This window comes from Hermetia illucens, chromosome 1 (genome assembly GCF_905115235.1).
Source record: "Hermetia illucens chromosome 1, iHerIll2.2.curated.20191125, whole genome shotgun sequence".
Lineage (NCBI taxonomy): Eukaryota > Metazoa > Arthropoda > Insecta > Diptera > Stratiomyidae > Hermetia > Hermetia illucens.
This window is the reverse complement of record NC_051849.1, coordinates 217,463,565-217,487,011: the sequence shown is the minus strand read 5'-3', so window position 1 is coordinate 217,487,011 and position 23,447 is coordinate 217,463,565. Positions and strand designations below refer to the sequence as shown.

Here is a 23,447-nt window from a genome sequence, read left to right as displayed (position 1 = left end):
AGCATCCCTTGACCACTCTCAGTGCTGGCAACGCCATTCAACCTCACACATACACCCAACCCTTATCCTTTGAGGTGGGCTCAAAACAGTGCTGAGATCTGTATCTTCCAAGCCTTTAATTGGTTGACTTTTGAGATCCTCGTGAACAGGTACACACACGATCATGTAGGGTTGTCTCTTTCATGGTAGATCACTACACCTGCGATCTCTTCATATATAGATTGACCAAAGTAAATAGAGTATCTTTGTGGTCGTACCACATTTCTTTCCTTCGAAGAGAGTACTCAGCGATTCAAAACGATCGCACAATGCTTGACTATTCTAGACGCAAGGTGAGATTGCCAAGATCACCTTTGGAAAATTGCGCGCTTAGCGGGTGCCTGCGTTAAGATTGAACCTGTTAAATCTACTTAAAGATACTTACTATTCATTTTCCAGGTGCGAAAGCAATTGAGGCGCTTAAGAGATCGTAATCGCGAAAAGAGACATGCTCTTTGATGCTCTTTCACGATGCCCGTCTCCAATGTGGTATATTTTTTCAACACCTTGCTCCATATGAAAGCAATTGGAATTAATTTGATGGTTGATCAATTTGCAATAGTGGTTTATTTATTAGCAATGAATCTGAAGATTTTTAGCAAAGATACGGGTGCCGGAGACGGGAGATCAGGGAAAACTGGGATCATCTAATATATTTTTGGAATTTTTGGAGGCGCGAATATAGATTATTGGTATTTTCTTGTTTAGTGATTCAGGAATCCTAGTTCCGCATCCATTTGCTGTCAGACCGGACCAAATGGAAAACAAGTTCCTCTCACTCCTGTTTTTTTGGACCTACCATCCAAGGTTCAAAAATTAAAAAGCAACGAAATCATAAGCCATTTTCGTCCCCTTTTAATTTTTGAACCTTGGGTGAGGCCGAAAAGAGGAGTCCGTTGACCAAAAAGGGCACTCTCTATTTAGTCTAATCTGACATCAAGTGGATGCGGACTAAGGACTGTTCAGTCCCTGATAAAAAAAAAAAAATTCTAGCTCCGGGGGATTTACGTTCGATATAATTCGCACCTACATATGTTGTTTATTAGGAATTTTACAAATAGAGCCGTATAACACCTGCGAACAGTTCGGTCATAAAGTTCCTAGGGCAAGGGTGAGGCAGCGTCTGATGAGTTGCTTCTGCCCTGGTACCGAAACTTAGGACCATCAAAACTATTTTCCAGGCACACCACATATTTTTGGTGAAGATACTTGTATCATGTTTCACTTATCATTGAACTGCTGGTGATAATTTTTCATTTCACAAAGGAAATCCAGAGATTTTGAAAAAAAAAATCTGTACCCTTGCGGAGAAAATTGAGAGCCAAATCGAACGTAAGAGGTAGATGCATAATGTACACGCTTCAACTCTAAGTATCTTCAAAAAATGCTGGATATAGTAGTAATAATATGTATATATCTCGGGTTAACCAGCCAATGGAGACTTGCGTTATGAAATTTCTTCACGCATTAGCGCAACCTGGAGGAAGTGGCGTTCCACAACTGGTGTTCTTTGTGATCGACGTATCCACGAACGTCTCAAGTCGAAAATTAACCGCAATGTCGTCCGTCCTGTCGTCCTCAATGGTGCTGAGTGTTGGCCGACTATAAAAGACAATGAACGGCGTCTTGCGGTAATGGAGATGAAGATGTTGCGTTGGACTAGTGGCGTGCCACGTTTTCATCATATCCGAAATTAGGATATCCACAATCTATATGGAGTTGCACTGATCGTGGGGAAATTACGAAAGAGGGGGTTTCGATGGTATACTCATGTAATTCGCGTTAAGGAGAATTCACAATCCAAGATTGGTCTGAACAGTGAAGTTGATTGTAAGCGACCAAAAGAGCGGCCGAAACAATGGTGGCTTGATAACCTGGATGGGGATATGAAAGTCTCGCGACTGCAACCAAATCGGACCTTTGATAGAACAAAATGGCGCAACCAATCACGACAAGCCGACGCCCTTGGGGCAAAGGCTAAAGAAAAAGAAGAAGAAGAAGGGGGGATGCAGAGTCTAACCGAAGCTTAACACCAAAAACAGCCCACTCCATTTTTCCTACCCCAATAGATGGTGGCGACACTAACAGTCACCGTTTCTGAGTTGGCAGAGGTCATCGGTGCTTTGCATTTGGGGAGTAGGACTAGTTCAAGGTCAAGATACGACCTCCGAAGTCAGCAATCGATTAGTAGGATGTCGGGACCTTCGGCAAGTACCGAAGCATGCTGAAAAGACTACAAAATGTAGAAACCCCTGCGATTTCTCACCAAACAGATCAGACTTGCCGAGAGTTCTGGCGACTGCTAGACGAAATGCAGCACCAAGTCGCCTCACAATCTACGACCCTTGAGCCGGCGCGACTACATGGTCGATACAGGCACTGACGTTTCGGTTCTTCCCTATTCCGGCACAATCATTGGACTCGAGGACATCAGTCTACCCATCTTAGGCGCGGATTTCTTGTGTCACTATGATTTTATAGTGGATATACATAATAGGTCCCTCATTGACCACACCACTTCCCATAGGTCATCCTGTTCACCCAGCACTCTTTCCATTGTTTTTGAAGACGTTGCCGACGCAAGTATTCTCGCTCTTATTCAAAAATACCGCAACATCACTTCCGAACGTAGTCTCTTTGAACCCGTTAATCATGATGTTCAGCGTCACATCAACATTACTGACTCCCCATTTTCTCTAAGGTACGTCCATTGCCACCACAGAAGCTGACAGTTGCGCGGAAAGAGTTCGAAGAACTTCTGAAGAAGAGTATTTGCGAATCTTCAGACAGTTGTTGGTCGTCGCCATTTCATATGGTCGCTAAATCCTATGGCGAATGGAGGCCTTGTGGGGACAACAGACGTCCAAATGTTTAGACTATTCCAGACCGTTACCCCATACCACTCTTTAAAAGGGCTCTGATGTATGTACCATCAGTTTTTGGAGTTTTCGTCTACGAAAGTAGCTTCAATAAAAGCAAAGCATCATGTCATCATGATCATCATCATTATTAGCTAACTATCCTCTCACTTATTGACTCCTATTGCAATCACCCTTGGCTGGTCTAGTCCACATTTATCTGGCTTTTCCCAAAGTAGCCTACAACGAAATAATTCACTACAGTTTCCAGGCTCAAGAGGATTATCCCCTAAATCTCGGTGTCCGAGATTCGTTGATAAAAGGAGGTTGAGCAATATGTGTGTCCAAGCTCGTTTGAGAAAGGTCGAGGGGCGAGTCGCTATAGTTTAAACCGAGGGTAACATCCAAACATCTCAAGGAGAGAAGGGGGGGGGGGGGGGCTCCTGAAGTGTACCGGAGATCGTGTTCTCAAAAACTGGGAGTCGGTTTTTGATAGGATCTTGACTACCAAAATCGGTCCATTTCAAGGAGCATCAGAGCGGTATCAGCGGTATGCATCAGCGGAAAACTATGATATACATAAAAAAAGTCAAGCGACGACGGCTTTACGGTTTCTTACCAGGGCAGAGGCAAATCGTCAGACGCTGCCTCACCTCTGCCCTGGGAGCAGCGTTCTCAAAATGAATGATATACATGATAAAAAGGGTTTCTCTCTATCAAAAGTGGCTGAAGTTGCCGGTCACGTCACAAAGGGGCATCCAAAGACGTCGAAACGGAACGATAAACACAAATAACAGCGATTTCGCTACCATATACCGCATAGCTTGAAGGTGGCCGTAAACGTTCGATGGGCCTATGAGGGACGTGAAAGATGGGCTTCTCATCCACGATGATGACGGATGAAATCGAGCACAATTCCACCTTTGCGAATGAAATAGGAAGCCAAATTGTCCGGGTCATAAATGCCTTCAAACTGGGTAAAGCTACCGGCCTTGATCGTCCTTTCAGTCCCTGCAAAGTTGTTGCTTCTACTCATTCATAACTCCTGTTACTCTTAGATCTTGTCCAGCAATCATGATGATGATGATCATTAAAATTTCGAGGTCAGGAGCACCATAACTGGAGGGTGCTTCCTGCTACCGCGAAATACTAGTTAAAATCGTTCTGAAATGCATCGAAAAACACCTTCAAAACTTGAGAATAGGCTGATTTCCGCTACCGATCCTTGTACATCGATCAGATCAACATTTTTTTGGTTATTATGGAACGGTCTGTGGAGTTTAGATCACCGTTCCACTTGCTCCTCATTAATTTTGAGAACGTTTTCGGAAAACTCAAGAGGAAAAGTATTTGGAGCACCCAATACAAAAAGGATATTCCGGAGAAACTAATAGCTATTATCAGAGCGACAAATGTAGGCGTAAATTGTCACCTACTGCCTAAGCGAGGTCAGCCAGGACCAAGGGCAAGGTCACTCCCCATTAAGATCTGAGACACAAACAAAATAATTAATCTCAGAGAATTCTATCTTGCTCAAATTCGGGGCAAAAGGGCCATAAAGAATCATATCGAAGCTTAGGACCATTACAACTACTTTATAAGCATGCCTCAAATTTTTGGTGAAGAGACTTGTATCAAGAAGGCTGTTGGGAGGCTCCTCAGTTTTCGTCAAAAATATAACAACGCCCCCATCACGGGGTATCTGAATTTCAGATCCATCAATCTGGGTGATTACCTCAGCAATGACAAGGGCAGATGTCTGCGGTCCGCAATTCAACATTTATCTTCCTTAACAATGGTATGCCCCCATTGTCAATGTCAAACCAATTGGGCTCGGTTCTTGGCATTGCTCTTGCTAATTCTACCAGTCAATGTAGGCAGTGGAATCCCCTTACAGACAAAATATCTAATAGTGACCACACTTCCACCTTCATCTCCACGCAGGTACTCAATGTCCCTCCTAAATTCAATACTGATTCGGTTAGGTTAAAAGCGCTGCTCAGCAACTTAGCGCCAGAAGAAGATATTCATACTGTACCGAACTTTTGAAAAGGGAATTTTCGGGGTGCAACCAGTCAAAGATGTGGTGGGCCTCAGAGCTTAACTTCTACTTTAAAAGGAAACAAATCGCGGCGTTTTAGGACTAGATCCAACACTACAAATTTTCTCCTTTTTGAGGTGGCGAAACGACTGTGGAGGGGGGTGGTTGCGAACACTAAGCGGGAACGTTGACGTGAAATTTGGTTTGATTTATCTGAGACAAAAGATGGTATGTCTTTCTGGAAATCCATGAAGGGATTACGGGACTATTTTAGTGACAGGCCCCAACTTGGGATCCTTGGAAGAATGTGGAATATCTCGACTATCTAGCTGGGCAGTAATCCCCTCCCTCTCTTTCTAATGCCCTCAGATATCTCACGCCCTTCTGTTTAGAAAAAGAGTTTACTACCCTTTTACTCACTGCCTCTGCCCCTGGTACCGACAATATCACCTATCAATATGTACACTGGTTGGCGCCTGAAGCCGTCTCGGCTTTGCTACAGGGGCTTAACCTCACCTGGTGCAATTTGATCCCATCGAAGGATTGTTCCAATATTCGGGAAGTACCCATCCTTAAAGTTCTCTTCTCTCAGACCCTGAACGTTTGACGAGTTACCGCCATGTCGCCTTCATTAATGTGTTCACCAAACTTCTAAATTCTTTGATCAAGGTTCATATCAATAATTTCATTGATGAATACAGGGTCCCGCCGGCCAACTGTTACGCCTACTCTGCAGGCAAATCTACGTCTGCTTGCATTAACGACGTTCTGTTGCACAATTCGACAGCTGAATGCAGGGGTCAGTACGTTCCGGTTATGATGCTGGACGTGAAAAATGCCTACGAGAAGGTGGATCTTGCGATTTTGTGTGATACTATCTGACGTTTCGGTTTGCCTGAAGAAATTGTTTTATGGGTGTCAAGGATAATGATTGAATAGGGCTGGACAGGGTTCCCCCAAGGATGCCAAGGGTACCAGATGGTTGATTCTCGCATTTAATGAGGACTAGATCGTCCACGTTTATTTTTTGATTCTCACTGAACCATTTTGTTCGTTGCTGTATCTGTGTCAAATACTCTACGCTCCGTCGTTTCCAGAGCTGTTGTTTGAGCCTTTGAACTATCATAGTTGACATTTTTTTGTCGCAGCCATACGAAAGACAGTATCTTCGTCCGGCAAGTAGATGTTCTCGCGTCAAAGTGTGTCATGGGGTCAAAGCATGAGGTTATGTCAAGCAGTCCTCAATGGTATCATGGGCCTCGAGTTCATGCATTACTTCGGCCTTTGTTGAAATTTAACAATTGCGCGAGGATGATTTTGATTAACTGACGCTTCATACTTTTGACTGCTACCTTCCAAATGCCCCCAAAGTGGGGGCTCTCTGGTGGAATAAACTTTCAGTTGATGCTGCTTACTGCCAGTCTTCCCTGCGGTTCCTCAATCATCTTTCTTACCGCTCCATGTAAAACTTTGACAGCCCCTACGAAATTCGGAGCCGTTTTCACTTATGAAGGTATGGGTCCCCTGCACTACTTGGGAAGGACCGTGCATCAAAAGATGATGACAGTGTTTGATATATGGTAACTAGGTTTGCTAGATGTCCTCTGGGTGCACTGAGTGTTTCGTGTCAAAATATAAAGCACTCTGCTGTATCCCCACCCACCCTCAGAATCTGGTTGGAATTGGGGAATGGTGTTAATCTAATTAGCGAGCTAGTTCTGGGTAAGGGTTTATTGGTTTTAAGCCGACCGATATCATCTGCAAACATCCCTTGCTGGATCATCCTAATGAGAGAAAACAGAAAACATTGTTGGAGTTCATCTGTCTTCAAAAATGAATTACGAGAGGTTGTCCTCCATCGCCGGCAATACGCAATCACTCTGATGACCTTTGTTAGGGAAGAGCCTTTCCTATGGATCTTGTACAGTCGTCAACCACATCGTTTTTTGATGAATTCTAAATAACTGACAGCTTTCTTGGAAGGAAATTTTGATTTTGGCCATTTGTGCTGATGATCACTCAATCAGGCTGGTCCATTCCTCCATAATTTATGGTTAACTAAGAATTTTGGAAATGTTCCACGGGATGCAAGTTCTGCTAGATCTGCTTAGCTGCTTATATGTCGTAATTGTTTGATGTCAGGCGTTGAGTAGATGTGCGGCGACCATACACTTTACCGCTGGACCCTCAAGCAATTGTAGGAAGATTATTGTATCTGTCCAGTAATAGATACTAATAATGGTCCAACCGTGGGCTTGTGGTGCCTCCGCTGTCAAGCTCGAAGCGCGGGGTCAATTATACTTTCAACGGGGCAACTTTTGACCTTGATTTTCAATATGAACGTAAATCGCTTCAGCATATGCTGCTTCTGAAGCATCACCAAATCCATGGCCTTGAATGGACGTTTCATTACTACAGTATAACCACCTTAAACAGAAATTTTCTGGTAGACTGGTAATTGTAAGCGAAAGTGTCGTCACTTCGCGTCAAGCTCTTCTGCAATTGGTTCATCCCAGTTTGCCTATTATTATTGGACCATTATTTTCCCTACGACATAGTGAGAACCCTCCCTTTTGTAGTACTTTGATAAGGTCGTGTTGTAAGGCCTGCGCTTCTGGGATCGTCTTTCCATCTGTTAAGACGTAACCGACATAAAAGTGTTCTTTACTCGTAATAACTCGACAAACTTCGGGGTGATATACCTCTTCGTCATCGACATTTGTCGATCGATCCTGGAGTTAACCCACGTGGGGTTAGTTAGATATTTGACGGATAGCGCCACTGAAGGTTTACTTGATGTCCCGACTGATGGGTATAAAATAGTACTTTTTGGTAACACTTCGTTCTTCGCCTTTATTGTCAATTCCACACTGCGTTTAGTCAGCAATCTTGCACTTGGTCCCACTTCACATAGCTGGGTCTTTGCGTATCGCTTTTGTAATCCTAATAACTGGGCAGCTGACTCTGTTATGAAACACCGTTGCGACCTGAGATGTCATTCAATACTGCTGGGTCTCGCTCGTGACACGCCAGCCACAATTCCTTAAGTCTCTGTAACCTGGCTTAAAAGTAGCCAAGGCAATGTTGATCTTTAATATCTTTCATGAAGTTCCTGTTTAACCTATTCAGGTTAACAAAGTTGTCCTGGTGGACGACGATTACTACCTTCGTTAACTGTCAAAAATCACCTGCATCAGTCAATATAAATAACCCCACGTTGGGCGCCATTTTTGATTATTTTTATGGATGGCATTTGACCATCACCCATTCAACATAAGTCATTACAAGCTGCATTTCCAGATTTTGGATGAAACAGTGAAGGCGAATCTAGGCGGATGTTCCGCTTAAGCAGCTTAATGGCAGAGAATTTTCCGAAAGATTTTACTTTTATTTGTAAGGCCAACCTATATCTACAGGTCGCGGGGAATATCATCCACGAGGTTTGGAATGTCACTAGATTCTATATAATTGAGAACGAGGTGAAGTACTTCCAAGCTTCCAAGTAGTCTGACCGTTCATCAAGTGGATAGCTGACTCAGGCCACCCTTGGGTCCTTAGAAGTCGCAATCAGTGAACGAAATTTAAACTGTTGTGAATCTTTGAAGATAGCTAAGTTTCCATCTACTGGGTTTGAGGTGGATGTGGATAGTAAAGAAAACGAAATTTTTAAGAAGTGGTTGAGACAGTAGATTTCTAACTTCACTAGTCTATATCTACTAATCTGTCCTCCAGTGGCCTGTTTCGAACCGCTTTTCCGACTCAATTGCTTTTGAGTAAGATTTGCCAATAATCCTTCACTCTTTAGTTATTATATTTTCAAGCCCCCCCTTCCAAATTCACACCCCCTTCTACCCTACGTCTTTAACCAAATAACCAAATAAAAAAATTGCAATAATTCCATGGCGAACGTGATCCTATTTCTAATCGTCTAATCTGGCTTCTATTTTAAGACACTTCGGTGGGAAGTAATACATTTTTTCTCCTCCAAATTCCGATTAAGATATAAATTCTCACTCATTGCCCGAATTAATTATTTATATAAAGCGCGTTCCTCCAGCGTCGATACCGCCATCAACAAGAAGGTAACCTGCAGGCATGCTATGTTATGTAGGCTCGAAGAACATGCGAGTAATTGCCTTCAAAAAAATGCTCGATGAATACACTTGTCCCGGGCAAACAAACCGACGAAAACCTTGGGAAAGCCCAAACTACAATTCATTCAAAAACTTTAATAATGAAGAAGATGAATTTCATTATTAGATACATGGCTCTATGTACGGACATTGTGTGTGTAGGTAGGAGTATGGAAATTGACAGTATAAGAATAGCCTCATTAAGTATTCAAGTTTATGATCTTTTAGGTTTTCCTTTCCTGATGAATATCTTCGGTGAGATGATAAGTTCGGCTGGCATCACAACAAACGGGGCAATCGCGCCTAGTGTGCTTCATTGATAAATTTAAATGAAGAGCTTAACTTTCCGAATGTAACAGAGGTTTACCAGTAGGCTAACCTGTTATTCAAAATTAGGAAGTATTTCTTCTTTTTCAATGCGAAAGTTAGACAATGTATGGTGCTGGACGGTGAGATGAAAAATGAAACAATTATGGAGGAACTCGATGAGAATTAAGCGTAAATTTTATAGAATTCACGGTTTGAGGAGTCGAAAGAGAATGCTGGGAATCTTATCGAAGGTGTTTATTTTTGCCTCTTACACAATTCCTAGATTTAGGTTATGAAAAAGCCGATTATTCACAGATTTCTCAACGAATCTTAAAAAAATTCGCACTGTTCTTCAACGATTCGGTACCTAATTGTACCTAAATAACCCGCTCGCTGGCCTTTATCTATAGGAAAAAGTTATATAGGCAAATTCGCGAAAATAAAACCGTACTACAGTATACCCATTAGAAGATACAAAAATTAAGATGGACAAAACAAATATGTGTCTCCACGCTAAATGTTGGAACCCTAGCTGGAAAAACCGAGGAACTCCCAAGAGTTCGTCCAAAGATTGTCTCATCTTCTTACATTTTATACGGGGAATAATTAAACGCAAATCGACTATATTCTTATAAGACGCCGACATTTTACCACCGTTACTGATTACAGAGCCGTTCCCTATGAGACCATCGGACTTCAACGTCGGGCGTTGATTGCCGTCCTGCAAATCAAGCCACCGATAAGACAGCGTGAGAAACTCACTAGGCCGGCGCGCCTTAAATAGTCAACATTTCGTCAGAGAAAAAGAAGAAGAAATGATCTCACGCGATTACCAATCATTACGAATGTGGTGGAATCGTGGAACCAAATTGATGCCACGATCCACAAAATGGCCCCTGCAATCCTCGGTATCACCAAACCAGTTAAACGGTACATCTACCGAGATACTTAGCTTTTGAACCACGTAGTTGAAATAAAGGTCCGTCAAAAGAAATACCTCTACCACAACTTTCTCGACGATAAAACGCTCGCCAATTGGCAAATTTATAAGAATACCATCCGGGAAACAAGGAAAGCAATTGCTGTCATTCGAGCACACACAGGATACCGAACAATTCTGTTGTGTTAATGACCAAGAGCGGTACTTTGCTTACCGGTCGTCGAGCTGCGACGGATAGATGGCGACAATATTTCAACTTCCACACTCATTGCCGACATTTGGAGCAGTTCCACCAGTCAGCGCAACTTGACACCTTAATGTATATGAAGAACTTTGTTGTCCATTGTCATAGCAAGTACGTCCTTGGATTTCTGTAGATTTCAAAGGTGCATTGGATTACCTAAGTTGGTTGTCCGTATTGTCAAAACTGTGTGAGTGTGACTGTGGAAGAGCTACTTTCATGGCAAGAAAGCATTCGTCCAAGGTGTCAACGAGCGTGTGTGAGTGAATATGGAGCGCGGCTGCCCACAGGGGTCTATCGCAGGTTTATATGGTACCTGATGATGGATGAACTGTTGGATGAGCTTTCTACCGTAGCTGAATATGTTGCCTACGCGGATGATCTCCTCATTTTTATTGAGGGAAACAATCGACTTGAGCTTGAGCAGAGGGATGCTGAGTGTGCATCGTAAACGCGTGGTATCTAAAAGTCGGTGCCACGGTCTCAACGGATAAAACCGTCGTGATGATGCTGAAACGCTGCCTACGTTGTCCGCCCTTTAAATCGGTTAAATCGAATAGAATTTGTTTGACATATCGGAGCGTATGTCCTTGAGTCTACCGGTTTGTGAGCTGACTAAATTGGTGTGTATGTTGAGGCACGTGATGAGGTGTGAGTGGGGTCTACGCAAAAGAGTTGTTGGATCCATATATGTGGGACTCTTCTTGCATGTTCTACGTACTTTTGCCCTATGTTGTATGACTTTGCGGTAACGGCAACGGGCGGGGGCCGTACAGTCTCGACCGACGCCATGCAGGTCCTGTTGGGTGTTCCACCTCTTGATCTGGAGGTAGTCCGGCATGCCACGGCATACAAGATCAGGAGGGGCGTACCTTTGCTGCAAACAGATTTATCAAGTGTGGATCAGGTAGAGGGTCTAGGACCGCTTGTGGTCAAAAGATTGTTAGATGAGAGTGTAACATGTGGGAGCTTAGATGGAGCAAATGTAGGAAAGGTCGGGTCACATGATTACGCCAGAAATGTGTCCGCCTGAGGAAATTCCGTCGTGGACTGGGCATGGTAGCTTGAATGAGTTTCTCTTCTCGTGGGACTTTGCCTCCAATTAGAGTTGCGTTCTGTGTGGGGCAGACTCGGATGATTTGTTCCATGTCCTCTGCGTCTGTCCAGCGTACTGTAACATCCGCAATCTAGATGATATGGGCGTTCACGTGGTGAACGATATCTATGATTTTAAGTAGTGCTAGCAATGATACACTTCGATATGCTAATGAATACGCGCGTACTGCCTTCCGACGAAGGAGGAGTTGCTTGCCGCTGCTTCACCTGTGGTATGATGGCCGAATGGCCATAGTGGCCGTGGTGGACAGAACCAGTCCCGTGTGTTTTGCATGAGTGTTGTCTGTGACGTGATTCGTGCCGTATTGGACGTAGAGCGGTAGTTGAGTGGTGGAAAGGTTTCGTTGCGGTTCTCCGCTTCGAGTTAATTACAGTTCACCTGTTGGGGAGAGGTATTCTCACCTACTCGAGGAGGGCGATCAGACCCGAATTTGCAAGGGACTCATCTGATGTGGCCCTTGCCACGGAGCCTCAACGAAGACTATCTGGTACCACGGGAACCGGGATGGTCCTCTAAGAGGATATGCTCCAGGAAAGTTGCTGGCGGATGTGCTCTAGACCCGGTTACTTGCGTTTGCCCCCCTTGTGAGAGTTTCATGGTGGCTTTGTTTATGTCTACATCGCGGTCAGAGCTTCTTGGAACTCAACTGTGGAGTTGCGATGTACAACCCGGGTGGCATATCCCTTGCATTCACTGGTATAAATGGTGAGCCTGCACTCAGTATAAACCAGTACCGCTGTGCCTTAGTTGCAGCAGAGGTGTTTGACAGACCTTGCATCCACTGGTATGAATGGTGAGCCTGCACTCAGTATAAACCAGTACCGCTTTGCCAGTCATGGCGGATCTCTGATTGTGGTCTCCAAATCAATCAGTGTCCGAGGGGGATCGTGGGATTTTTCCTACACGGTTGATACTCACGTTAAACCCCCAGGACCTTCTTGTCAGCGCAACTGAAGTCGAGCAAGCAATAAAACCAATAAGGGGAAAGCGAAACAATAGAAGCTGACGATATCGCATCTGAGCTCTGGAAAGCGAAGAGCTGGAAGCCAACACCGTGGTTCAATGAATTCTTTAATCGAAGAAGATAGAACACTTTCTGACTGGCAACAAAGTACCACAGTATCAATATGGAAAAAGAAAAGTAGTCCAGCAGAATGTTCAAATTCAGAGATTTTTGAACGCATCCTTGACAATCATATTCGCGAAATCGTTAAAATAACTCTGAATCAAGCCGGATTTGTCAAGAACTACTGAACTACTGACGCAATACGCGCTGCGCTGGAGAAAGCGCTTGACCGTGTGCCACACGATCTCATCTTAACTTGTGCGCTGGGTTCAATTGTTCTACCACGATCAAAACCGCTTTGTGTCTCTGTTGGTGTTCATCAAGGAAGCACCCTCCCATCACTTCCCTGTCACACGGGACATCCAACGCCCAGCGCCTTATACACTGCAGTATGCGGGTGACGTTTTCCTAGCATCTTATAGCAAAAATGGTGTCAAGGAACTTGCCTAGAAATGGAATGATCGCCTCATCCAACACGGTCTCAGATTGAATCTGAATAAATTTGAATTTCTGACGACCGATCCCTATGAAGCAGGCACAATCAATGTCAGCCCAGAACTGAGTGATTTAAATATCTCAGGTCGATGCTATCAGCCAATGGAAAACTGCGTTATGAAATTGCTTCACGCATTAATGCAATCTGGATGAAGTATCAACAAACGTATCAAATCTAAAGTTTACCACAAGGTCGTCCGTTCTGTCGCTATCTGAGTGTTGCCCTGCTAAAAAAGACAATGAACGGCGGCTTGTGGTAATGGAGATGAAGATGTTGCATTGGACTAGTGGCGTGGCACGTTTTGATAATATCCGAAATGAGGATATCCGCTACCGAAATGGGGTTGAAAAAACCTCCACTCGTTGAAGTTTAGATAAAAACGGGCGGGCGGGGGCAGGAACTAGGATGTGGGTTGGGATGGGGAGCATGCGGGAGGGGTTTGGGAAAAAAAGCTAGGATGGAAGGAGGTGGGTGGGTTTCGAAAATTGGGATGAGGAGTAGTTGCTGGTGTAGAACACTACTCTACGGTTGGGGTCGAAAAGGAGGTTTCTTGTCTAGAGAGATACCAGGATTTGAGGGAACAAATGAGTTCGTAGAAGATTCTCTTCGACGATCCCGATCTGCATGGCCTGGGAGATAAGGGGATGTGACATTTATTGAGTAAGTTGAGGGCATGATGGCGTCGATGCTGGGCGTTTGGCTGGAGTCGTAGGAGATCTGGTTGGAAATGTATTTGGAACGGTCTTCGTTTTTATAGGTATTAGAATAGTTGCGTAGGATTCTGCGCTCGTTGAGCCGGAGTCGATCGGGTAGGGGACGGATAGGCTATTTATAGCAAAACAGCTTGACTTTCGAAGGTGTCGAGATGTTGTATTTCAGTATTGGGTAAAGGGATTTGAAGTTACCAGTTGCATGGGTTAATGTCTTCGTGATATGTGGGGGGTAGAATAAGGTAGGTGACTTCATTTACGGTTGGGAATATGGCGTCGTTAATTTTGAGGAGTAGGGCTGATATGTCACTCATTATTTTCGGCGTCATCTTTGCGTTACTGCAGAATATGATCGTTTCGCGTTACCGCCGAATATGATAATTTTGCATTTCTGTGGCTTTAGGGAGAGTTTTCAACGGGTGAAGTACCGTTCAAGATCGTCTAAATAGGAATTCAGGCGGTTTTCACCAGCCGGAATGTTTCGGGTGGAGGTGTCAAGGATGAGGTCATCCGCGTATGGAGCATTCAGATTGGGTGTGGATGCGGGGTTGGTTTGGGTAGGTCTGCGGTGAACAAAGAGGAGAGGGCTGATCTCTAGGGTATGTCAGCCGGGCCTGAATAGGGAGAAGAGAAGTTCTGGATTTTGGATTCCCGCCCGTCAAGAAACCTTTCCTTATGTCGAAAAGACCGGCACTGATCGGCGCCTTCCCGTTGATACCCAGAAGGACGTCGGATTTGAGCACGATGAGTGCACGCTCAACAGAGTGTTTGGGTCGGTTGTCGAATTAAAAATCGAGGATTGAGTGATTGGAGTTACAGTGCTAGTCAGTGATTGCTTTTATGGTCCGCTCGTAGATCTTGGCGGAGGATGATAAGATCGAGATAGGCCTGTAGCTATCGAGATTTAGAGGATTCTGGTTTTTTTTTTTTTTGAGATAGAAAACATCCGAGCACTCTTCCAATCTGCTGGGAAGTGGGCATTGATAAGGCAATGGTTCATCATGGAGGCCATCATGGGAGCAATGTTAGAAGCGCATTTTTTTAGGAGGATGGAGGAGATTTTGTCAAGTCCAAGCGATTTTTTATTTTTTGAGGAAGCGATGGACGCCATAACGGAGTCTAGACTGGCAAAGTGGACGTGGAGGATATTCTCGCGCTGACTTGGGTCGGCGAGTGTTTGACTGAAGGGATTTGGTGAAGTTGAGGGATGTGGAGGGAAGGGAAGAAAAGGAGTTGAGAGATTTTTCCGCTTACCTCGTTGTCGAAACGTGGTTCACGGAAGTGGAGGGTGCAGTGGTGGAGGAAGTGGTCAGCGAGGATGTTTACCTTTTCTGTGTTGGGGATGTTTTGGGGTAGAATCGCGTTTTGTTGGACAGATTTGTCTAAATACGGACAGGTTCTGCTAAGTTCCCTATATGTATCAGGGTTCAGTTCGGTATCGGAAAGGCGGTTGTAGAGATAGATATTGGGTGTAGACAGTAAAAACTTTTTCGCGGATGGACCTGTCGAGTTGAATTATTTCGGAAAGTAGGTGAAAGGATTGCGGAGAGTATCTATTTCTAAATAGTCTCTCCCTGAGTTTTTCTGTATTTGATATTGTTTAGGATATCATCAGGGAGGGTAATGAGGTTACGGTATTTTAAGGGATGGGATCAGTTGGTTACATACTTGCCGAATTGCTTCGATGCATTGGACACTATTTTCCTGGATGGGTATGGGAGTGGTTGAAATTTAACTTTGGGGGGCAGGTTGATGTGTTTTCAGTTTGCATGCTGGTAGTCGAGAACTGAGGGCGGGGTGGAACGAATGACTCTGTCTGGGAGCTTGATGTTTAGGATTATGGCATCATGGTCACTGATGCCAGGGACTGTTTCGAGGAAGGGAAAGGTATTTGGGTTGGAAATAACTGTAAAGTTCCTGCTAATCAGGAAGTGGTCTAGATAGAAATGGTAGTAGCCTTTGTCGAAGGATAGAAGGGTCGGGCTGAAATGGGCTGGGTTGATGGTAGGATGGGAGGTTGTGAGGAAACGAGGGAGCTGTTCCCCGTTCTGGTTCGACCGTGCATTGAACCAGGACGGGTGCCTGGCGTTGAGGTTTCCACCGATAATTAAGGACCATTGTTTTCTCGGAGGACGGGGTTGAGAAGTGCAGAGAGACTTGATGTGGAGAAAGTCGTGTGTGTCGAGGGATTGGTTAGGGCAGTGAACGGAGGCGACGAAGACCTAGGTTGATTGAGATTCGAAGGAGATGAGGATAGCTGCGTATTGTGGCTCCGAAGGTTGGTCTGTGGCTTATTATGTATCGCATTTCGTTCGCATTTAAAACGAAAGATACAATCAACAACATCTATGAAAGCAATCTTTTAAGTTTTAAAGGGAAATTGTGAACTCGATGTCCAACCTCCATTCTCCAAAGCTGAATAGGCTAATCGTAGCAATTTGCAGTAGTTAATGATGCATCTAGTTTTTCTCCATAGAAATTTAGATATTCGGCTTCCTCCATTAAGAAAGATTTTGAAGGCTTATTGATTCTAGTGACCACTCCAACGGGGCTGGATGTTTGGTAAATTCCATTTGAAGTTTATGAAGCGCATCAGATAGTTTATGGGTGCATTTTTTTCACTCCATTAATTCAATTCATTAATTGAAAACGATAAGAGTATTATTCCAACTTTTTTTATCTATTGCAGAATTGAGAACGTGAGATCAGAAAGGATTGTCGAGGAAATAATATAAGATACGAATGCGATTTGCGTGAGGCTTGGGTGGCAGTTCAATGGTCCAGTTAAGCTGCAACTGATCCTAATTACTAATTGTTGTCTTTTTAGCATATCTGTACATAAGATATCATAGGATAAGAAGAAGTTTAAGTTTATCTTAGAATGGTAGAGCAGGCTTAGATTATCCTTTGGATAATTTTACTTAGAATTAATTTGTTTAGAGTAAGTTTGATGGGGTGTGATTTTTTAAAATTAAAAATAACTTTGTGAAAAACAATTGATTGGTATTAATTATGCAATGGTGGCGAATGTTCCGGATTGTTCTAGATTTCTCAGTATTGGCTGTTTACATCTTTGCTATTTTTAGTTGCTCCGTTCTTCAAATGCTAAATTAATCAATTGTACTCAGAACTGAATTATAAATAGATGAGTTCATTTGTTCTCGGAGCAATTTGCTCAATCAGCATCTCGCAAATAGAATTCCAAGATCAACCGGTCGTAAACACAAGTCGTGCCTGGAGCTGAGCAGAAAATTATTAATATCCATCATTTTATCGCGCATATTCAAATAGCATTCTTTATCGTTGCTCCAAGAGTCTGCCATTGTGCACGCTCGTAAATATGGAGGGCACAAGTGAATGCATGCCAGCTCCCATCAGAAAGTCAAAATGACGGAGCTACTCTGAAAAGGCACTGTCTGTCGATCTCTCTTTGCACTAATGGCATACAAACTTCTAAGAAAATCCCTGAATAAGAAAAACATAAGATTCAGTGTGGAAACCATAAAGAATGCGACTGCGATTGGTCCAGAATGGATGATGCAGGAGGGGTTTCCAAATCCTTTATGTATGAAGAAATGTTTGGATGTAGTTAACCCTATGCTTCTCCCCCATGTCGTTTATATACATTCGATGATCTGTTTGGGATGCTTGTGCGAGCCACATCCAACCACGTCGGCTACAAAGCGAATCTAATTCGAAATAAATCACCTACGAAAAAGATAAGAGGTAAATGGAAAGATTGAATCAAGAAAAACAGATTGGACGCCATAGAATTGTGTAAGAACCATGGCTGAATGCGTAGAATCTTGGATGGACGAGACTTCTTGGGGCTTGGATGCATATTCTGAAATGCCCCTATGGGGCCAATTGAATCATTTCTGGGGAAGCACTTAGAGGAACTCCCATTTGGGAATGCTTCATTGTTTCGTGAAGATTTGAATTGAAAGTGTTAATTGAACCTATCAGATTGAAAATTATCTTAATTCTCGCCAAGTAGATACGTTTATCATTCTATGTATACATACACTATTCCAGAAGCTGAGTCAAAATTTGTGTATCTGAAAATCGCATCTATTTTTTTGATTACCTATCTTGATGTGCGGTAGTCAAAGGGTAGTATAGGTCCCAGGGCGAAACGTGGATTGGTACCCACGATGAAGCATAAAACCTGGGAAATGCCTGACGAACCAACACCAACAGTTCTACTACCAAACCCTATCTCCACCTCCACGTGGTGACTGCTGTGAGCTCTTTCTTAACGAAAAGCTGCAGACGGAGAAGGATGAAGCCGAGTCTCCCGCGCCTAAAAACGGGACAAACTGCACCAACTGGTCCTCCAGGTTGGGGGTTGGGTAGGGCTGACAACCCTACACGGAAAACAACTTGTTACGAAGCCACGAAAGGAGCCTCGGACTGGACGGATTATACAACGACGAACCCGACAACGACAGCGGATTAACAATTTGCGCATTTTCTCATGGAACGTGCGCTCCCTATACAGAGATGAAGCTGATGAACAGCTGGCCGATACCCTGTCCCAATATAGGGCTGATGTAACAGCGTTACAGGAGATACAGGACCGGTTTCCTGGAGAAGAGCCACTACACCATATGTTATAGCGGCCATCCAGTAAACCATGTGATAGGAGTAGGTTTCTTAGTCAGCCAAAAAATGAAACCTGCTGTTATCGGCTTTGAAAACATAAGCGAACGGCTATGCACTCTGCGCTTGCGAGGCAAGTTTAGAAATATAAGCCTCATTAACGTTCACACCCCTACAGAGGAGACTGCAGAGTCGGAGAAGGATACCTTCTACGAGGCAGTTAAGCAGACCCTCGAAGCCTGTCCCAAGTATGACATCAAAATCATACTTGGAGATTTCAACAGTCAAGCAGGGAAGGAGCCTGTATTCAGGTGATACGTTGGCTCGCATAGCTTACATAAGGATACCAATGATAACGGACTGCGGATTATTCAATCAGAAGGGTCACACGAAATGGTTGTTGGAAGTACCTGGTTTGCGCGGAAAACGGTCCACAATCATACATGGGCCTCTTCAGACGGGACCACTTTCAACCAAATCGACCACGTGTTGATCGAACGCCGCCACCTCTCAGCCTTGATGAATGTCAAAACATATACGGGGGCCAATATAGACTCGAATCACTATCTCTGACCTCTGACAATCAGGTGAGAGTTAACACTGAAGCCATCCACAACACAACCCTCCGCGACACCTATAAGAGGGAAATGGATACCGCAATAACCCCAGTCAACAGAAGTCCTGGAGATGAAGCACCAACAAGTCTTCACAACCACCTGAAGAACGTTATCATTAATACGGCCACAAATATACTTGGCCCCAGCCGCAAAAGGAGTCGGAACGGCTGGTTTGACGATGAGTGTAAGCTAGCAACAGAACGGAAGAATTCCGCATACCGAGTAATGTTGCATCCTCAAAGAACGCGGGCACGCGCAAAGACTTATCCGGATAACGCCCACAACATCATTGGCCCATGCCAAAGAGGCTTCACTCCAGGCAAATCAGCAACAGATCAGATTTTCTCTCTGTGGCGATGGAAAAACTGTTGGAATATGGACAACAGTTGCATCATCTATTCATCGACTTTAAAGCCGCCTATGATAGCATAGGCAGGCTAAAACTGTACACGGTCATGAGAGAATTCGGTATCCCGACGAAACTAATAAGACTGACTAGGCTGACCCTGACCAATGTACGAAGCCAGATAAAAGCAGCAGGATCACTCTCAAGACCATTCGACATCAACAACGGTCTACGACAAGGGGATGCTCTATCATGTGTCCTCTTTAACCTGGCCCTCGAGAAAGTGATCCGTGATGCTGAGGAAAATGCAAGAGGTACGATCCTCTTTAAGTCCAACAACATCAAACCGCACTGGTCAAACAGGAAGAATAAGGATAGGAATATACAACTTTGAGACCGTTGACAATTTCTCCTATCTAAGGTCGAAAATCACAACCGATAACAACTACGATGATGAAATCCGCGCACGGTTGTTGTCAGCCAACAGAGCCTATTTCAACTTACAAAAACTGTTCCGCTCGAAACGTCTCACCATAGGGTCAAAGCTCTTACTGTACACGACTATGATCTTGCCAGTCCTCATGTATTCCTCGGAAACTTGGGTTCTTAGCAAGAAAAATTGCGAACTCTTGGCCGCGTTCGAGAGAAGAATCCTCCGAAGAATTTTGGGCCCCCTACATGAGGATGGACGATTCTATAGCCTACACAATGACGAAATCTATGAGTGATACCATGACCGTCAGGTTGTGGGTAAAATCCGGCTCAATTGGTTACCGTGGGCGGGGGTAACTTAATCCGTATGGATGAAGATGATCCCACCCGGAAAGTCTATAAGGGCAATATCTATGGTAGAAAAAGAAGACGAGGCAGACCCTGCTTAAGATGGAGCGATGGCGTAGGTCAGGACGCCAGGCAGCTTTTATTAATATCGAATTTGTGGACCTCGGCGCAAAACCGGGATGTCTGGAGTTCCTTATTAACGCAGGCCTAGACCGGATACTGGTTGTTGCGCCGTTGATGATGATGATCTTAATTTGCCTAGTTCCAGTAGAACCAGATACTATACACCTTCGTATCAGACCGTTCCACCAAGTTGAGAACGAATTCTCGAAGAGATTTTACTTTGGCGTGCCGATACACTTCGGTGTTTCTCCCAACCTTTTTGGTCTTCCAATTATATGAAAGACTAGTGCAGTGCCTTAAAATGCCGCACATTTGGAGATGGTTCGGATGGAGCCAGTGATCCACGTGGGCGCTCTATAGCAGATAATGGATCTGATCAGGGTCTTGAAGAGAGTGAGTTTGGCCTTCGCGCTGAATTCTACCTTCTTTCGAAGGAGAAAGTAGATCCTACTGAGTGCACCGCGTGCCTTACCGATAGCGAGCTTAAGGTGTGGTTTGAACTTAAGTAGTTCGTGAAGCTTAACTTCTAAGTACTTTATGGTCTGGGAATTGCTCATTATAGTGTTTCCGCTCTTCATTTTTAAGCGTTTAGCTTTCATGTGGATTGCTCTAGAACCTAGGTATCTAGATTTCCTCCGAAAGGTGCAGAATTGCATTTTGGTCTCATTAATTTCAAGGCCCCATTGGAGGTAATATTTGGAGAGGTCTTTCACATATTTCTCTACCGCTTTGGCTGCCCTGTTGGGGTGGAGGCTTGAAGAGAAGATGAGAGTATCATCAGCCGGACTCGCGAGTTGGGACCTCAGTCGTGAAGATATTGTAAAAGGTGGGTCCAGAAATGCATCCTTGCGGTACTCCCGATATTACCGACAAGAGATCGGAGAATTCATTTCCCACGCTGACGTAGGAATACCAATCTTCGAAGAAGCCTAGTGCAATTCTAATTATCGGAATTGGGAACTCATGATGTATTAGCTTATAGATTAGTCCGTTTACCAAAATGGAGTCAAAGGCCTTTTCTAAGTCGAATGCACCTGGTACGGTCGGTTTATTATTGACGTTAAGTCTTGCTATGACAGTGTCGTGAAGGTAGCTAAGTGCATGTTGTATTCCGTGTTTGCTGCGGAACCCGAACTGGTGGTTGGATATAATCTCTCTGACACTCCAATATTGGACTAGCCCGATTGTCCATGCTCTCTCAAAGAGTTTGCCTCATGATTGGACAATAATGAGGAAGGTCTAAAGTTGTTAGGCTCACTAGAGGCGCCTTTTTTGCGGATCACAATAATTTTAGCTACTTTCTTTCCAGGTGGTGAGATAGTAGCCAATCTTTATGCAGTTATTAAATACTGCAAGTAAAAAGAAGAAGACTCGGGGAAGTTGCTGAATGGCGTAAGGTCCCGCTGACTTTTCACCGTTTAGGCTTGAGGTCAAAGCGGTGAGTTGTAATAAACTCAGGAAATGTTGCGAATCCGTTGGTTTTACAGAAGAGTTCGTTTGGGAAAATTTCATTAGCTTTTTTGAATGCCTAGAGACGAAGTCGGCGATAGTTGTTTCAACCATCGGCACTATGGCCGGATTATTTTGAGGCGGACGAGTATTGAGCTGAGACTCAAATGATTTCGCAAGAACTTGCGCCTTTCTGGCGTCTCCGCAGATTGGTTCCCTGTTCCTGGTAAGAACGAAATTGCGGGACTTATTTTTCCCCGCTAGCCTGTAGCAAGTTTCTTCAAGTTCAGCATTGGTGCTAAATCTGACTTGAATTTGTTCCAGTCAGTGTAGGCGAATGATCCGATGGTTACCTTAACTAGCTTTTGCAGTTGAGAAGTTGCGACCTGTTTGAGTTCAACTGCAAAATGGTCGGACATGCCTGGCAAAGTTATACAGGAAGTTACCTGAAAACTTTGCTTGGCTTCGTCAGACAGCAGGGAAAAGTCAATGATGGATTGACTAGCGGATCTTGTCGGGGAATCCGGCAAGATCAGGTCAAGGTTGACTGGCGTGAAAGGGCCGTGGATCCATTTGTACAGGGTTTTTCCATTTGAATTTTCTACCTTATAGCCCCAGGAGTTATGCCGTGAGTTAAAGTCGTCACCGAAGATAAGGTATTTGGATTTTAACTGGAGATCGTCCAAGACCTTTAAGTCATGGCCCAGTTGCTCGCTTCGGGAATTGCATATAATATAGCCGAAAACTACCAAAATCTTCCAGATTTGCAATTCCCCGATGACGACTTCTTCAAAATGGTAGTCTTTTTTTACTAGAAGGGCAGCGCCTGTGTTGTTGTTATGCCGAAAAGTGCTGTATTCGGTGAAATTGACATTATGTCTACGGTTTAGATGAGTGTCTGACGTGTAAGATCTGGGACGCGGAGTTTAAGGTGACAATTCTTAACTCCATAGATTCATTATTAGTTGAATTGCGGCAAACTGCCGCTGTACGTTTTTCTGGGCTGAAGCAAGACTTTCGACCTAATTCCTGAAGGCCAGTTTGTCGCCTTGTGGAGCTTGAGGTACTGCAGTTCTAGGAAGAGTATTCCTAGCTGCTTGGGCGTACGATACGTCTGGTCGAGCAAGCTTTGTGACATCTGTGTCACCGTTTGTTTGTTCCTTACCCTTTCCGCATTCTTTTTTGCTCTGCCAGCTTCCCTTTTGACAACCATATTTTTGAATGCCGGGTATCCGCGGTAGTTGGCGGGATGTTCGGTCTGGCCGCAATTGCAGCAGTGTGGCGTCTCCGCCGAGGGTGTAGGGCATTCCCCAGGCATATGTGTTTTTGTTCACTTCACGCAGCTGTGCACAATGGAACAATTGAGGTCGATGTGCCCGAAATTCTGGCAGTTGCAGCACTGCACTTTTTGAATTGGCTTGACTTTCTCAAGCGAAATCATTTGGTGAAGCATATATTTCACTTTATATAATTCACTGAGCTCTTGGCAGGGCTGGAATGTTGCTACAAACAGTTCCGATTGCGATTTCATCGGGAGCGCCGGGTTCTGACTGTGCAGAAGCGTGATTAAGTTGGCCACG

The 23,447-nt window shown here is 44.2% G+C and overlaps 1 protein-coding gene and 1 long non-coding RNA gene across 3 annotated transcripts in view; one reads left to right on the top strand and one right to left on the bottom strand.

The window, feature by feature from the left end:
- LOC119647213 overlaps positions 1–16,946 on the top strand; it is an 84,613-nt gene extending 67,667 nt beyond the window's left edge. For both annotated transcript variants that reach the window (XR_005248814.1, XR_005248815.1), the window contains exon 2: positions 16,640–16,946. This is a non-coding gene — a long non-coding RNA (uncharacterized LOC119647213). The remainder of the gene's footprint in view (positions 1–16,639) is intronic.
- LOC119647212 (protein decapentaplegic) overlaps positions 1–23,447 on the bottom strand; it is a 178,706-nt gene that overhangs the window by 42,643 nt on the left and 112,616 nt on the right. The gene's annotated exons all lie outside the window — the stretch shown is intronic.